This window comes from Panthera tigris, chromosome A3, assembly GCF_018350195.1.
Source record: "Panthera tigris isolate Pti1 chromosome A3, P.tigris_Pti1_mat1.1, whole genome shotgun sequence".
NCBI lineage: Eukaryota > Metazoa > Chordata > Mammalia > Carnivora > Felidae > Panthera > Panthera tigris.
The window spans coordinates 7,734,299-7,752,732 of record NC_056662.1 but is presented as its reverse complement, the minus strand read 5'-3'; the positions used below and the strand labels follow the sequence as shown (position 1 = coordinate 7,752,732).

General features: G+C 44.3%; 1 long non-coding RNA gene across 2 annotated transcripts; it reads right to left on the bottom strand.

Annotated features, from left to right (window-relative positions):
• Window positions 1-11,460: 11,460 nt before the first annotated feature.
• LOC122236944 lies at window positions 11,461-16,619 on the bottom strand. Of its 2 annotated transcripts, XR_006215122.1 has the most exons (4): window positions 16,555-16,619; window positions 15,498-15,678; window positions 12,911-13,072; window positions 11,461-11,658 (listed from the first exon to the last, which is right to left on the bottom strand). It is a non-coding gene; the product is annotated as an uncharacterized LOC122236944 (long non-coding RNA). The 2 variants fall into 2 exon arrangements; XR_006215121.1 differs by lacking the exon at window positions 16,555-16,619 and having other exon boundaries at window positions 15,498-15,734.
• Between the last annotated feature and the right edge of the window lie 1,815 nt (window positions 16,620-18,434).

The window sequence follows — 18,434 nt, the reverse complement described above, 5'->3', positions numbered from 1 at the left end:
TGTGAGTGAATTAGGGTGGGTGGGAGTGGGTGGAGAAAGAGGAGGGAGTCTCCTTCGGGGCAAGTGTGAAGGAAAATGACCATTCAGCTGGAGTGCCCAATGACTCCACTAATTTATATTTGGATATTTTGTAACTTCCATTTGAAGATTATGTCTGATGAGAAGAACAGTGATTAAAATTGAGAAGAAGCCCAGATCTGTCCCTTTAAAAGAAAAGTAAAAAAGCTAAGGAGACCTAAGTTACTTACAGCAAAGCAATCTCGAGACAATTTGCGACACATCTCCTTGTATCATTACCTGATAATACAGGGGACCTAATGTTAGCAGAGAGGCCCGTTCTTAAAAAAAAAAAAAAAAAGTGCAGGGAAATCACATCTTACTAAAGAGTAACAGTTAACAGTGGGGCAGCGGGCAGGAGAGAGGAGCATGGTGGGGACGGCTTGGATACTGAATTGCCTTCTTTTGATTCATTAATGATCGATAGAACTCTGGGTAAGTTACTTGCTCCTTCTAGGGCTCACTGTAAGGTGACACTTCTAGGGTGCCATCTGTAAAATGGGTATAATGCAACTACATGTTTGTAATAAAAGTTTTATGGACTAATGGAAGTAAAGCTTTGGTTCAGGAGCTAACACATAATTGGTATTTATTAAATGTTTTCAATCATTGTTATTTATCGACTGCATGTTCTGTGCCTGGAACCATGCTGAGAACTTTATTGGTATGATTTCGTGAAAGTCTTCCGATGTGGCGGGCATTATTAGTCTCTGCGTGTTTCAGATAAGGGACAGGAAGCTGGGAGAAAAATAATTTTCTCAAGTCATACACCTTGTGAATTATAGAGCAGCCAGAATTAAACCCACATTTTTCTGACTGCGGATCTTCTGGAATTTTTATATTAAAAAGAAAACTTGGAAATTCCGACTGTTGTGGCTTGCATCGTGATCACTGTTGAATTCTTTTCTCAAACACTGGGTTTTTACGGTGACCGGGCAGAGATGGCAAGAAATAAAGCACTTTCTTTTCTTAGGCTGTGTCTTTTCTTAGGCTGTGTATATGAGTGGTTGTAAAAACGGATATAGACCAAACCCAGGAATTACTGGTATTTTTCGGGGGTGGGGGAACCTGTGCTGTTTGTAAAATGTAATTAGTTCAATACGACCAAGCGCTAAATATTCTTAACCATTTTGTATTTAACACTTTATAAAGAGGGGCAAACGGTAATGCTAGTTTAATTGAACAGCTGAGATATGACTCACTTCTGTCAAATCCTTCTCCCAAACTCTGTAGCTGCCAAAATATGTTGTGTCAAGGAGGGAACTGGGTGGGGGCGGTGGGGGGGGGGCAAGGAAGCTGCTGGAAGTGCTTCTTCTTAGGCCTGTGCAAGCCACCTTCTGTGGTAGTTTTCATCGCTGCCCGACAAATGACTACAAGTACAGTGGTTTAAATAACATGTATTCCTTTCCCCGAAGTTTCTGGGGGTTAGAAGTCTCGGCATGACTTAGCTGGGTCCTCTGTAAGACTGTCTTTATTGTGCCAGCCAGGGCTGAGGACATATCCAGAAGTTTGTCTGTAGAAGAATATACTTCCAAACCCACCCAATTGGCAGAATTCACTTTCTTGCAGCTGCGGGACTCAGGGTTTCCGTTTCTTGTTGGTTGTCTGCTGGAGGTCACCCTGAGTTTCTAGACGCCTCTTAACATTCCCTGTTTTTTGGGGTTCCGTAACACTGTGCTTGCTTGCTCAAAGCCGTCATGGGAATAAAGGAGTCCAGCAAGATGATGCTACAATTTTATGCAACCTAATCAAATAATCACGTGGTGGGTTGGGTTGCTGCATTCTTTTATTTTTGTAGGAAAAAAAAATTATTTTAGGCCCACAGGATGGGAGGAGTCAAATGTAAGGATTAGAGGAATAGAATGTAAATCAGCGGGCATCTTATTTATTCCAGTTCTCACAAGTGTGCAGTGAAATGTTCTGAGTATCTTAAAGTGTCTGACTTTTAAGAGCCACCAGATCTAAGCCACAATGATAAAATAAATAAAGGGATTTATTTTTCAGATATTAAATCTCAAGTTGGAATAGCTTTTAGCTTGGCCAGTTCAGAGTTTTAATGATGCTAATAGAAGCCCAGATTTTTTTTTTTTTTTTTTTTTTAATTTCTACCTGGTCATCCTCCGCATGCCGTCTCACTTCCTCAGGATCACACAATGGCTGCAGTAGCTCCTGAGCACACATCGCTGTTCAGAAGTAGGAAAAAGGGCCTGTCTCTTCCTTGCATCTCTTCTTTTTTGAAGAGCTAAGAAACATTTTCCTGAAGTTCTGGCAGTGTATTCTCACTGTATCTCCTTTGATAGAATTGGGTCCTAGACTACTTTCTAAGCGAATTAAGGGAGATTAAACTGCCATGATTTTCTCACATGGATCGATACGTAACCCTTCAGGCTGTGTCTGGGGTCTTCCTCTTAGAACACAAAAGTCTGTAAGCAAAAAGAGCCCTTGGTGCAGGGAAATGTGTGTGCACATGTTGGGTGTATGTGGGTGTGTGTAGAAGATGGTGGTGTGGGTTAGGAAAACAGCAGTTGTATACCCGACATTTCACGTGTGGAGGGGTCCCCCCCCAAAAAAGGATTTTGGAATCAGAGACTTAGTTTCAAAGCATGCCTCACACACCGATTAGCTAACTGATGTAAGTGGTCTACCCTGCCTGAAACGCACCAGAGGTCTAAGACTCACCTTGCAGATTTTTGTGACGCTTGGTGATGCCTGCTGCCTACAAAGTGCCCAGTAAGTGACGGTGAATGCGGACGGGGCGCTGAGATTACGTCATCAGGATTACGCTCCTTCTTGAATTTTCCAACGGCCACACACACACCTGTAGAATAGGTTTGACTTTGCCGCAGCGGAGTGAATCAAATCATGAGTTAAGGTTCACGGCCACTCTCTCGGTCACCCAGCGCGCGGCTCTCTTCGTTGGGTGCAAGACGCACGTCTGCAGAGGTAATTTCTCAGACACGGTGGCATTTCTTCTCCGCCGAAAGCTTTCGTAGAGCTTCTCTGAACCTCCAGTGTAAGTGCAACACGAACAGGTTTGCCCAGGCACCAAGGTCGTTTTTTACTTTTATATGTACTATTTCTCCCTTGACAGTCTCATCTCCCAAACCAAGTACCTTGGGCGATTGTTGGTTTACGGTGCCTCTCCATCTTCCTTTCTCCTTCACTTCTTGCCTGGAAAGATCATAAAACCTTTGACCGTGGTAGCTGGCTGAAGTTCTCTAAGAAGAAGTAGTTCATGAAGTTTAATTAAAGGCACACTGGGAAACTTTTATGTGGGTGGCATTTGTCCAGGACAATGGAGAGATGACATATGCAAGATTACGAAGCATTAAAAGTAAGTAAAAGAATAAAAAAAAAAAAATGCAAAGAGCTCCGTCAGCCAGAAAGCAAACATTCAGCAGGGACTGAAAACAGTGTCCCTTTCAGGATCCAACCCTTTTGGCAAGTGAGATGGGATAAGGGTAGTGAAGGGGGAGGGTGGGTGTGACCTAACTGAGCTTGGGGAGGTGGCCAGCAGGAATTCTACAGGAATGAACCACATTTTGCGGGGAGTTTTTCGGTGTAAATGACAAAAACCCAAGCCAAAGAGGATAGAGAAAAGAAAAAAAGAATATGCACGGACTCTTACCTTAAACGATGGGATCTGAGTCCTAGACCCCCCGCCGTCTCCCCCACAGCCTCCCTCCCCCATCACCCACTCTGGCTCTTCTTTTCCGGGGCTGGTTTCCTTCTCAGGCAGGGTCTCCTGGAGGTGGGAACTGGGAACTGTAAACTGCTCAGGCTCTCATGGAGCCCCAGGGAGGGAAAAAAAACCGAAGAGATTCTTTGTCTTTTTCAGTTCAGGCTGTTGTAAGAAATATACCACAGACTGGGTGGCTTAAACGATTTATTTCTCACAGTTCTGGAGGCTGGGAAGTCCAAGGTCAAGGTCCCAGCACATTCGGTGTCTGGTAAGAACCCGTTGCCTGTTCTGTGAATGGCGGCTGCCTTCTTGCTGTGTGCTCACAAGGGAGAGCCAGCTCTGGCTTCTCCCTCTCTTAGGAGGGCACTAATCCCGTCGTGGGGCCCCACCCTCAGGACCTCATCTAAACCTAACCCTTCCCAAAGACCCACCTCCAAATGCCATCACCCTGGGGGTTAGGGCTTCCCTATATGAATTTCTGAGGACAGGAGCCTGCTGTCTATAACATTCCCTTGCTCACATTGTTCCTCAAAAATCTGGGAATTGGATGGATGTCTGACTCTGATGCCCTGAGGCTGTGGCCGGGATGAGAGGAGAGAAGAAGCAGAAGGCGATATTAGCTCAGGCTCTCTCAGTCAAGCCTGGGAATGTCTGTGGAAAGACAGCTGAAAGTTAAGGTGGCCAGGCTGTTTTCCTCAGGAGACGGACTGCTTTCAGGCCTAGACAGTATTGCTCGAGGCCCCGGGGGCAGAGGGATTCATAGATTCCTGTGGGAAGTTTCTCCCCAGTTCTGTGAGAGGCAGAGACTGCCCCAGGGAGCACTGCAGGAAGTCCTCCTGGATTGCCACCTTGAAGTTTCTGTAGCATGGCAGCTACCGGAACACAGAGATGTTATCAAGGAAGGTGCTTTCAGGAGTGGCCATGCTGGGCCCCTCCCTCAAGTGACTATGGCTTGGGGACCGTATTCATCTTCTGTGGTGCATGCTAAGTGGCCACAAATTTAGCAGCTTAACGTAACACGCATTTATGATCTCTCAGTTCTGTAGGGCAGAAGTCTGGGTGCGCTTAACTGAGTTCTGAGCTTAGGATCTCACCAGGCTGAACTCAAGACTGGCCAGGCTGGCTTTGATCTGGAGGCCAGATTACTGGGTGGGAGGCGCATCTATTTTCAGGATCACTCAGTTGGCTGTAAGAACTCAGGTCTTTGCAGCTGGAGGACTGAGCTGAGGTCCCCCCCTCCTTTTTTTTTTTTTGGTCTGTGGGGGTCAGTCTAAACTTCTGAGAGGCTGTCCTCATTTCCTATCCCTGTGACCCTTTTCATCTCTGAGCATTCACCTGCCACCTACCTAGAGAAACTCCCTGCTTTTAAAGGACTTACCTGATTAGGTCAGGCCCACCTGGATCATCTCCATACGTTGACGTCAGCTGTTCCATATAGCATGTGTATAATGTAACGTCACCACAGGGTAAAATCTACCATATTCAGCCAAGGGATTGTATGAGGCTTGTATACCAGGGGGTTGAGAAATCTCAGGGGATGTTTTGGAATTCTGCCTACCGCAGGGAGATCAACAAGGAGTCTCATCTAGAAGAACCTTGGAGGACAGGCACGAAGCCCGTATGGAACAAGCCTAGGGTCTCACTAAAACACCTGTAGGGGCGCAGTAGATTGAGTCGGACTCTTGATTTTGGCTCAGGGCGTGATCTGATGGTTCATGAGTTCGGGGGGTTCTCTCTCTGCCTCTCACTCTGCCCCTCCCCTGCTTGTGCTCGCTCGCTCTCTCTCTCTCCCTCTCTCAAAATAAATAAATAAACTTAAAAAAATACTTGTGGATACTTGAGAAAGGGCAGAGGTAGACATCTCCGGAGGTCCACGTACCATTATATTTTAGGTACTGATGTGCGTAACAAGCAGCATCGCATTGTGGTTATGGGGCCAGACTGATGAACTTCAAAGCCTGGCTCTGTCATTAAGGAGCCCTCAGAACTCCGGCCAGTGGCTAACTTCTGTGTCTCCTGTAGAGATTCCTGAGTTTGGGTGTTTGAAAAGATTTGCCCAGTTCCACAGAGCCCCCTCACATAAATCTTTTTTTTTTAATTTTTTTATCACGTTTATTTATTTTTGAGAGGTAGAGAGAGACGAGGGTGAGCAGGGGAGGGGCAGAGAGAGAGGGAGAACCAGAATCCGAAGTGGGCTCCAGGCTCCGAGCCGTCAGCACAGAGCCCGACGCAGGGCTCGAACCCACGAACCGTGAGATCGTGACCTGAGCTGAAGTCAGTCGCTTCACCGACGCCCCTTCACCCAGGCGCCCCTTGTAAATCTTGTATTTCAAGGCACAGGATATGGTGCAGCAAGAGAAAGAAAGTCCAGCCAAGCATCGAGGGTTCAGGAGACATCGTCTTGGCATGTACTCCCCTGGTCCTCATTTGTACGGGGGAAGCTGGCTGCTCTCTCTCTCTCTCCAGGTGAGACCAGCAAGATCAGTGTGAAGAATCTTGGGGGCGCCTGGGTGGCTCAGTCAGTTAAGCATTCGAGTAAGGCGGAGGGCATGATCTCGAGGTTCGTGAGTTCGAGCCCCGTATCAGCCTCTGTGCTGGCAGCTCGGAGCCTGGAGCCTGCTTTGGATTCTGTGTCTCCCTCTCTCTCTGCCCTTTCCCCACTCGTGCTATGTCTCTTTCTCTGTCTCAAAAATAAATAAACAGTAAAAAAATTAAAAAAAAAAAAAAGAATCTTGGCTTCAGGAAAGTTCAAGGCAAAGTTCCCAGGTGTTAGCCAAGCTAATTGAATGAGTTCGGCTGAGTTCGGCTAGTCACAGAGCCATCAGTGAGGAAACTGGCCCTTGAGACTCTGACTCGAGGACTCTGACACTGGACTCTGAATAGTATTCACAAAGCCCACTACCCTTATTTTGGCCAAGAGTCGCACCCAGACACCCAGGCACCCAGGCAAAAAAAAGACAGAGCTTTCCCAGTCCAGCTATAAATCACTTTTGTCCTTCACAGCTCAGTATATCCTCATCAGAAAAACGTGGAAAATAATAGTATGTATTTCACAGGATTAAACATTTGTTAAGTACCTATATGAGTTTTAGTACCTAGAAAGCGCTGTAATTTTTTTTTAAAAGGAAATACATGCAATCTTAATTATTTCTCAATGCCAGTGAAGCCTGGAATGATTTGTGTTATATGGACAACCGAAGTCGTCTTTTGCAAACCGTTTTCTGGGGGCAGCAAACTTTTTTCCTCCTGGTCCGCTTCATAATTTGGAGGAGAAAGGGGTCAAATTCACCTGTGATGGAGTAGACTTAGTGGAATGCTAATTAAGTGACATCTCTTAGAAGGGGTCTCTGGGAAGCACAAAATTTGCTACCTCAGAAGCAATGGTTTAGTCCTAGGAGTCCTGATCTGTTCATTTTCTTCGACAGGCAGTATGTGTTTCAGTAGGTTCTTCTTTATGTGTTATTATGATCATTATAAGTATTTATGTCTGAGGAACATATCGTATCCTCAGTTATTTCCAGAACCTTAACTCTATAAGCAAAGCACCACCAGTCCCTCCCCTCCACCTGCCTCCCCATCTTCATTATTTTGCTAATGAGTCACTTCATCCTGTACTCTTCATAAATCTAATTCTGGCTGGAATATTCTGCCAACACTTGTCTGAGAGACAGTACTTGAAGCTTAGTTACATGGTCCCCAAGAAATGTTTGAGTTTCAACTGTAACTGTTTTAAACTTAGCACTTGTGAGTTTATGGCCCTTTGGTCAGGCACTGAGACGACGAGTCACTTAAGGAAATGTGGAAGGAAAGGGTGCAGGAAGAGTCTACATTAAAAACAGCAACAGTGGGGCCCCTGGGTGGCTCGGTCAGTTAAGTGTCCGACTCTCGATCTCGGCTCAGGTCATGAGCTCACAGTTGGTGAGTTCAAGCCCCGCATAGGGCTCTGTGCTGGCAGCGTGGAGCCTGCTTGGGATTGTCTCTCTCCCTCTCTCTCTTTCCCTCCCTCTTTCTCTCTCTCTCCCAAATATATAAATAAATGAGCATTAAAAAGAAATAAAAACAGCAACAACAACAAGAACCAGAGATTGTCGACATTTTTCAGGGTATGAAGTGGTTTTTACACACACACACACACACACACACACACACACACACACACACACACTATAGAAATGTCCAAATTAGAAGAGCTTTCACCCATTTTTTTGTATGGAATTCGTTAGACTTACTAATTACTTTAAAGGCCACTTGAGAAGCTGTCTGTAGAATGTGTTTTGGGATTTACTGTTTTTCAGTAGAGGAGATCTGGACCGCATGCCGAGCCAGCAGAAGTGGTATCTATCACTCTCTTTTCCTCTAAATTAATTTTTCTATATTCATTTTTTCCAATCCATTTATTTCTCTCAATAAAATTTTCCTTTTGCTTTTAAGATATGTTATCTCTGGGCATGTGAGCTGGGGTCAGGAAGTGGCTAATAAAAGAATGAGTTCGAGCATTCTGTCGTGTCAAGGTGCCCTGGTTGAATGTCAGATACAGAGCTGGTAAGTCGAGGCAGGAGAACGGTGAACTGACACATCACGGGGTTTTTTGGATGTTATGAAAGACGCAGTGGGGCAACGTGATTCAGAAAATGGGAAAAGCAGGGAAAGACCAACTTATAATAAAACCATATTTCAGCAACTCTAAGATACCACTTATTAAAATACGCCACCTTAGTTTATGTGCCCCTAAGAAAGAAAAAAATGGTGTCAAATAGACTTGATCTTGTTGGGTACTACCTATTTTCTAATATATTCTTGAGCACTGTTCTAGAATTAAGTTAAATTACTTGGAGATAGTTTGATCCTTTCAAGTCTTGTTTTTAATATTTGTAAGGTTGGACCTAAGTAGCTTTTTGCCTAGGGCTAATCAATTATTTACAACTCCTGAATCAAGACCCTTCTGAGTACCCTACCAAAGACCCCATAAATGAGGAGGGATTTTCAGTCTGGCTCATAGAGAGGGCACTGTGTCTGATCCTGTGTAAGTACTCAGTAGATCTCTGCAGATCTCTGGGATTCTCTCTGTGTGCATCTCTCTCCTCTCCAGTGTTCTGTCTTGTGAACTCTGGCCCCTTGTCTCCTTGTCTCCTCTCTGATTCCTCAACTCAGGGAGTCCATGGGCTTCCACCAAGCTCTCTCCCTTTTCTGTGGCTGGAAAACTCTCAATCTCGTAAACTGGGGACGTCCTAGGGGTTACTTCATTTGCTTCCCATGTTTTCAGGGAATCAGTGTCCTCTGTTGTTGAAATCCAGTGTCTTGCAAACTGTTGTTTCATACATTTGATCAGTTTTATTTTTATCGTTCTGGTTGTGGCTGTAGGTGGGACGGTCAGCCTGGTCCCTGTTACTCCATTTTAACTAGATGGAAAGTCCTTTCTTGTGGTTTGACTTTGGATAAATTACTTAATCTCTTGGAGTAGACAGCAGGCTCTTAAAAGGTTTTTTTTGGCTATTTATTTTTTTTCCCATAACTGCCTCTTGCTTACCTGATGGAACTGACAATCGCATCCCTGTGTTTTTTGTGACAAAATGATGTGACTCAGACTGGCTGGTCGGTATAACCCACGTCCACAGTGGCTGGGGTAAAGATGGGTCTAGATTACACACTACCCAAATCCTAGTCATTCTAGGAAAAATTGTTAAGGTGTTGTTAAAAACCACTAAGTTTATCTCCGGTGTCACCACAAAGACAATACTGTCATAGGGTTACCGGCATTAACTTTACCACCGTAAGGGAAGACAGTGCCTGAGCACAAGGGGGGGGAGACAGCCTTATGGACTCAGCTGTGACAGGAAACAGCACTTTCCCCTTTTCCATTATGTGAACCAATACATATTTCTCTCCTATGATTCTGGGTTTTTTTTTTTTTTTTTCTTTCACTCTTGTTTTGAATGAAGATTCCATGTCTTGAAACCAAAGGAGTCCTGCTAATACATCCCTCTATGCTTCGTTTTTCACATTTTAGGAACAGAATATGTCTGTCTTTGTATATAGAACATATCTATTGTGCATCGATCTATCTCCTAGTGTTATGAGGATCAAATGGAATTGTAGTCTGCTCTAGACAGTGTTTTCTTTAAAAAATTTTTTTTTCTTACATTTTATTTATTTTAAAAAAAAATTTTTTTTTCCAACGTTTTTTATTTATTTTTGGGACAGAGAGAGACAGAGCATGAACGGGGGAGGGGCAGAGAGAGAGGGAGACACAGAATCAGAAGCAGGCTCCAGGCTCTGAGTCATCAGCCCAGAGCCCGACGCGGGGCTCGAACTCGCGGACCGCGAGATCGTGACCCAGCTGAAGTCGGACGTTTAACCGACTGCGCCACCCAGGCGCCCCACATTTTATTTATTTTTGAGAGAGCAAGCGAGAGAGAGAGACAAAGCACAAGTGGGGGAGGGGCAGAGAGAGGGAGACAGAATCTGAAATAGGCTCCAGGCTCCAAGCTGTCAGCACAGAGCCCGACGCGGGGCTCGAACCCACGAACTCTGAGATCAAGACCTGAGCCGAAGTCAGTTGCTTAACCGACTGAGCCACCCAGGCGCCCCAGTGTTTTCTGATAACAGTTCTTTCTTTTGCTTTCTGTCATTTAGTTGATTTAGAACTGCTACCCTGACTCCCACCTAAGAGTCATGAGTTGGTCTTGTGATCCAGGCCCCTGGGTACATTCCATCCCCCAGCCAAACTGACTGGTTCATGGACGAACGAATATATGGTGCCAGATTGGCCCAATGAGACCCGATGCCCAGGAATGTTGCCCTAGTTGTTAAGAATTCGTTTGGGAGTACTGCTAGTAAACATAAAGTTTCTAGAAGTCTCCGTTGGAGAGGGTCTGCCTGTGAGAGATTCCAACCCCAAGAAGGAAGACAACAAAACTGAACAGTAGGAAGAGAGAAAGCAAAATACCGTGTCAGTCATCAAGGCCCCTCATTCCACTTAGGCATTTTAAAATTCTATAAGCCGATAAATTATTCGTTTTTTTTTTTCTTAAGCCGATTTGAGTTGGGTTTTATCACTTATAACTTCCATGCCTGGTGAGGATGATGGTGATAATGACAGTGATGATGATGATTGCTGTTATTTCTATTATTGCTGCTGTGACAATGTGCTGTGTGTGTGACAATTGCTGCTGTGACATTTTCCATGTCCCTGGAAAATGTGGACGTGGAAACGTGGGCGGCACAGGTGGGAATTAGCTCCCTTTCCCACACCCCGCTTCTCTAACCGCTGCACAATGAACGGGTAGGATCTTAGGTCAGCATGCCTCCGGCAATGCGAAATCAGACCTCTGTGAGTACAGTGGGCAAGAGAAATTTTGCATGCTTCCATTCAAAAGGTGCTTCCCTTCTTCCCACGAAATCTACCTCTTGCCAATACATCTTCGCAATTTTTAGGTTTGACCCATCACTACACCAGTCAGTGGCAAAGCTCTCCAGATAAGGTGCTAGAGTCCCAGCTGCCTTAAAGAAGATTTCTTAATGAAGCCTCGGGATGAATAAAATATCACGTCTTCCATCACCTCGTTATAGGATGTCGGGGATTACTTGTTCTTTGAAAGTGGTCATCACTCTTTGATGACAACTTGTTAACATTTAGATTGTCATTTTGTGTCCTGGCAAGTAACCACGCTGGCAAGCTACAGAGGGAACTTTGGTATGAAAGACATGGAACAGCCCTCCTGTCTGCAGTGAATAACCTGTTTTCAGTTGGTTCACATCAGACACCCCCCAAAGCAAAAAAAAAAAAAAAAAAAATCTCTCCATTTGGTTCCTGAGAAGTCCAGGGTGCTCTTACCCTCCGGAGTGCTTTTGGTCCTCAGACTGGTAAAGGGCATCGTTTCTAGTTTTGCAGGGTGCTAAAACTGGGGCCACCGCGTATGCTGCAAATAAATATTAAAATGATACTCAGCCTCGCCACTCACAGCGTGTTGTACAGACCGGCGGCAGCTGGCTCGACATGTAGACTCACAGGCCTGAGCCCAGGTTTGCTGGACTGGAAGCCACATCTTAATAAGATGGCCAGGAAGTCTGAAGGTACCTTTAAGGGTCAGTAGAGAGCATTTGTTCCCAAACTTAGCTGAGCCTTACAAACGCTTGAAGAGCTCATTTAAAAAAAAAAAAAAATATATATATATATATATTATATATATAATATATATAATATATATATATATTCATTCCCAAAGCTTGTTAAAAATTATAGTTGCGTGGGCCCAACCCTGAAGATAGTTTTTTCAGTGGGTTAGGTTGCGTTTCAGGTACTTGAATTATTATTATTATTTTTTTTAATTAATTAATTTTTATTTTATTTTATTTATTTATTTTTTCAATATATGAAATTTATTGTCAAACTGGTTTCCATACAACACCCAGTGCTCATCCCAAAAGGTGCCCTCCTCAATGCCCATCCCCCACCCTCCCCTCCCTCCCACCCCCCATCAACCCTCAGTTTGTTCTCAGTTTTTCACAGTCTCTTATGCTTTGGCTCTCTCCCACTCTAACCTCTTTTTTTTTTTTCCTTCCCCTCCCCCATGGGTTTCCGCCAAGTTTCTCAGGATCCACATAAGAGTGAATCAGGCACTTGAATTATTAACAAGCCCCTCCAGTAATTCAGATGCATGTGGTTAAGAACCCCTGCAGAATCAGTGATCTGGTTACCATGGAATATGCAGACAGGTTTCGCCAAAGAAACGGAAAGAGAGGCTGAAACGATTTCCACCCCTGAGTCAGGACCACTAATGTGCGGCAGTGTGCGCGTCTGTGTCTGCACACGTGCACGTTTGCACACATCTGCGTGTATCCAGTTAGAGTTGCGTGATGCGTGCACACACATACACGGTCTGTTCTGGTGCACGCACACGTGTCTGACACAGCGAAGCGACAGATTTCTAGAACCTAAGCTGGTCTTCTAATGGCCCCGTGGGGACTAGGTTGGCTCCACGTCTAACTTCTTCTTCCTTCTCTGGTTCCAGCAGCAGCATCACTGTTAACCCCGCTGATGGTCCTCAGCACATTTCCATTTATTAACAGGCTGGGTGGTGGCTAACGGCCTGGCGGGAGCCAGACTGTCCCCCCACCTTGAGTCCTGGTACTCGCGCTTTCCAGCTGTGTGGCCTTGGGCAGTTAGCTTACCTCCACAGCCTCAGCGGACCAATTTGTAAAATGGGAATGATGTCCAGTTGTCATGTCAATTCTAATTGTCATGAACTTGACGCAGTGCTTAAAATCACTCGGTAGAGTCTCAAAAGTATCAGCTGTTATCGCTGCTTTGTTGTTATTTGTAAGGACAAATGGCTAGAGAGAAATAGAACACAGAGTTCAGTGTTCATGCGTATGTATCCATAATGGAGATGTGTTTCAGATACGTAGGTATAATATGTGTATACATGAAGCATATCTATGTGTGGGGATATATATTTAGATAGGTATATATAGAATTCTGTTAAACTCAAGTGAAAAATTTTAAATGATTTTCCTCTATGCTAGCATTAGTGGTCCATTTTTTATTTTTATTTTTGATATTAAGGAAATGACTTTTAGTTACCCTTGTAAGTCCGATGAAAGTTTTGGGCCTTTGCAGATGAAAAATGTACCTCAGTTCACTCACGTGCATAGTGCAAAATGTGGTGTGTATGACAGGTCAGATTGCCCATGGCGGGGGAAGCAAAATGCATGGGTCCCAGGTTGAGAACTGCACTGACCTCTGAGCCCCTTAAAGGCAGGCACCGTCCTTATTGATATTCGTAATTCTGGTCCCTGATACACCATCTGGCACAGGGGAGGTGCCCCATAATTGGCTATTTTGGCCATTTACATTTTTGATTATTAGCAGTTGGGTCTTCCACTTCTGTTGGAAAATGATAAGGTGTCGATGAAACATGAGAGTTATTACAGATCTTGGATGCTTCCCATAAAACGCGTCCTTCAACAGCGCTTCTCAAACTTCCCTCTCTACAAGGATCCCCTGGAATTCTTGTGAAATGCAGATTCTGATTCAGTGGTTCTGAAGGTGGAGGGAATGAGATCTTGTGTTTCTCTAAAGCTCCCCGGGGATGCTGATCACCGTGCCCCGAGGTGCCAACTACAGAAGACACAGCGTGGCATGATGGGAAGAAGAGGGGAACCTCAGTCTAGTCCCAGCTCCTAGGTTATGAACTTGGGAGCCTCAGGCAAATTCATTCATTCAGTGCATATTTACTGCACACTGTCTTGTAGTATAGTATTTGCAGGCGCTAAGGATTAAATGGACAAGACTGCCGTTGTTCTACTCCTATGAAGTCTAGTTATCTAAAGACCTACACCTTAATTATTATACTCGAATCTTTCCCCAAGGGCTTGTTGGAGATGAAACAAGCTTATGTAAATAAACCACCCAACACAATGCCTAGCATAGAGTAGGTGTTAAGTATATTGTTCTTTTTGAGGATAAGAGCTCAGACACTGTCCTACTCTTTCTGAATGCAGGCTCTTTAGTAGTGGCCTTGATGTTGGCAATATGATAACCAGCTGGGAATCAGTGATGGAGAGTAAATCAAGGTTCGTGAATAATTCATGAGGTTAATATTGTAAGGTGTAATGAGAAGCTGACGATATATAATTTAAAGAGACCCAGTGACTTTCTGGAGTAAATTCTTGGTCATGAATCAAAAGCTGTGATCTCTCATCTTTAGTTTTTCACGGGCGCTTTTTGAAATTCCTGACGGCTCTCCGTAACTTACATTCCCCTTCCTGTAAAATTAGGTAGTGTGGAATTAACTCATGTGGAAATTGACTGTTAAAACACTTAATATTTCCATTCAACGACTATTTGTTGAGCATCTACAAGGCGCTATTCCCTAGTGGGGGCATGAGAAAGTTTGAGTCATAAGTCTGCATCTGAAGTTTTTTGAAATATCAGGAAAGCAAGAGTTACATTCGTTTATGTGTCTCGTTCATTCATTACTCATTTGACACATTCTTGCCAAGTGCATGCTAGAGGGAGCAAGGTTGAATATGATATAATCCCTGACCTCATCAGAGAGGGGGTAAACCTAGATTTTACAAAACTGTTAGGTGGCATGGAAAAGCATGAGGGAAATGGTAGAGTAAGTGTTATAGATTACAAGAATGGCAGAATTTCAAATGTATACAAAAATTTGCATATATTTGCATGTTTTAGGAAATGATTTTGCTAGCAGGGGGTGGACTTATGGGTAAATTGCTGGGGTTTATTCATGTTGAGAGATGATGGAAAACATTCTTGAAGAGAGAAATAATACAGCATTTCCAGTGCTATAGGCTGTTTGCTATGTACTGAGGACAGTGCGGGGCAAGTACAGTTTTTGCCAACAAAGAATTCCTATCGAGTAGCAAAGGCAGATAAACAAATTAAAGTCAAGTGTGCTAGGAGCGCTGGGTGGCTCAGTCGGTTAAGCGGCCGACTTCGGCTCAGGTCATGATCTTGCGGTCCGTGGGTTCGAGCCCCGCGTCGGGCTCTGTGCTGACCGCTCGGAGCCTGGAGCCTGTTTCAGATTCTTTGTCTCCCTCTCTCTGACCCTCCCCCGTTCATGCTCTGTCTCTCTCTGTCTCAAAAATAAATAAACGTTAAAAAAATTTTTTAAATCAAGTGTGCTAAATATCAAGTAGAACTGTGAACAAGGTGGAGGTAAAGCCAAAGGCGGAGGGATTAAATCTTTGTGAAAGTGGGGGATTTCTTTTTTGGCTGAGGCTGGTGACTTACGGAACTCCAAGCAGGTTTTCTGAGAAGGCTGTGTGTTGTTGTGGTTGACGTAGGAGTTTCCAGGAGGACAGGGAGGAAGAGGTAGTCTGTGCAGAGTAATCAACACAGGGACATGTGAAGTCGTCTGTGCCTTCAGGGACTATAGTTCGGTGTTGCTCGAATCTCAAGGGTGAGGCAAAGACTGAAAAGAAGAGAGGGGAGCCTGGGTGGCTCAGTTGGTTAAGCGACCGACTTCAGCTCAGGTCATGATCTCATAGTTTGTGAGTTCCAGCCTTCCGTTGGGCTCTGTGCTGACAGCTCAGAACCTGGATCCTGCTTCAGATTCCGTGTCTTCTTCTCTCTCTGCCCCTCCCCCACTCGTGCTTTTGTGTGTGTATGTGTGTGCGTGTGCATGCTCTCTCTCTCTCTCTCTCAAAAAACATTTAAAATTTTCTTTTTAAAATAAGTAAACTTAAAAAAAAAGGAAAGAAACCAGAGTGATGGGTACCAATCTGGTTAATAAAGGCCTTATGTCACAGAAAGAGGTTGGCATGTGGAAAGGAAACATGGCAGGAGTGGAGGCATGAGGTGACAGGAGTCCTGAAGAAAAAGAGTTTGCACGGGGCTGTGCTGTGGCTTCCCCTCATGGCAGGCTCCTCAGAAGCAGGTCCTGAGATGAGGCTCCATGAGAAAGTCATTTGAGAAAGTCATTTGGAGGATGTGCTCCTGGGAGAAAGGGGTAAGGAAGTGACAGAAACAGAATAGCAGAGGAAGAGAAATTAAATCCCACGAGGGGCAGGCTCAGCCTGACCCTGGATGGGACTCCAGAGCCCCATCTGGGAGTCACGCTAGCCTCAGGCGGGGATGCTGGGCTTTTATACTCCTGCATCAGTCAGTCATTGGTTCAAGGCTGCCCTCGGAAAGACCCAACGCTCCTGGCCTGCTTTTCAGTGGGCACAGTGCAAGGGCAGTTTTCTGAAGAGAAACACAAGGGTGGCCTTTGTAGGCAGAAGCACACCGAAGCTGGGCCAGTGTGGTGAATGAATCAGGGAACGTGAGTGCAGAAAAGCAAGTTTACTGGAGTTGAAGTATGGTGGGTACCAATGTCAGCCCATAGATGCAGAGCGAAATCCTCTTCTTCCTAAAATTTTAATTTTTATTGAAATTCCTCATTTTGTCCTGGTAGCAGACATTTAATACAGCAATCTGTAGACTCCTAACCTTCTTTTGGGGATTATGTCTAAAATTTGGATTGTAAAATGCCAAGGCCTTGGGAGGAGGGATGGACATCTTGTTCTTAGTGTCTGCTGAGACCCCCCCCCCCCAGGTAATCTAGTTATCTATCGCCCATCTGCACGGATAACCATGGAGATGCCCCAGTTTTCCAGAGTCAGGGATCCTCTGCTATTTCAGTACCTCTTGGGTGATAGAGTCTCTCTGTTCTAGTCCATACTGTTTGTATAAAACACTTACAGGAAGTTGTTTAAATCCACTGTCTAGAGGTAAATGCTGTCTTTACCTACCTCTGGCATCATCTGCCTCCCTGGGATCCCATCTAAAAAATGAGGTCTAAGACACCTCTGTCCTTGGATACCTCTGTACTTGGATACTTTGGGGAGTTGGCCAATCTTCGTTCTTCAAGAATATAGTCCATAGCTCTTTTCTCTGAACTATGTTTATACTCAATCTATACTATACTCAATCTATACTAAGATGTATATACCAAGTCTATACTACAGATGCATATACTTAAATTATCAACCTCCAACTTTCACCCTTCTGTCTGTGCTGGGAAATTTCTCTACCAGAGAGAGTTGGACAAGGTTTGCTCCCCAATTTTTATAAAAAGAGAAAATCCAGGGGAGGCTCCTTTTATTCTTGCTTTCTGCCATTACATTCCTTCTCTCATTTGGCACAGAGAAGTATTGTAGGGCCCAGCGATTAAGGACAAAGGAGAAAAGAGAAATAGTAGGGGAAAGTACATGGTTAATATTTCAAGAACATGGTCCTCATACCCAGAGATAACAGCAAGAATATTTTCTCCTATTCTGCCCATTATTTAAATTTCATCTTGGTCCTTTTATCTCATTTAATATCTGTAGATGGCAACTGAGGATGCGGCTTAGAATCACTTGGGGGAACTTAAAAAAAAACATACAAATACCTGGATCCCACCTCAGATCAACCACATCCGAATTCCTAGGAGTGGGGTTCAGATATTTGTATGTTTTTAATCCCACTAGGTTATCCAAGGGTGGGTCAAATGGCGTGGGAACAACGGTACTATGGATTTTTACTTGTTATAAATGATCCTCACCTGGTCACCTCCGAGAATGGTTATGCCAGATGCAGAATCTTGGCATTATTGCATCAACGCCCAGTGTCTTTCCGTGTGGAGTCCCACCTGGATCCCTGTGTTGCCAGGAAACCATCTCATTTCAAGCTGTATTCTTGGCCCCAATGTATTATTTACAAGCTTTGCAACCATTTAATAGTGTGTGGCAATATATTACAGTTGCAACGATGAAACACATTTAAATTGTTTCAGATTATATTGCTAAATATAAGGAGAGAGAGATAGAGATATAGAAAGATAGAAAGACAGGGATACAGATATATAGCCAGGTAATTCACCATGTTCTTTACTTTGTGATTGGTTATTACCATGGAAGAATGGCTTTTTGTTCTAGGATATCCCCGAATGATTCCATGTAATGCGGTGATGGAAACCATAAGCTTTGAGATAGGCCCGGGTCTGCTGTGTGTGGCCAGCCTTCAGTCTTCCAGGGCCTTGGTTGTCTGCCCATCTCCTAAATGGAGGTAGACGTTCCTACCTCATAGGACTGTTGGAAGGATGAAATGTGAATTCGATTGATGGAGCATTTGACACACAGTGAATGCTCAATGAGTATTTCTGTGTTGTCGTTGTTTTTTCTATTTTCCTGCTATAATCCATGC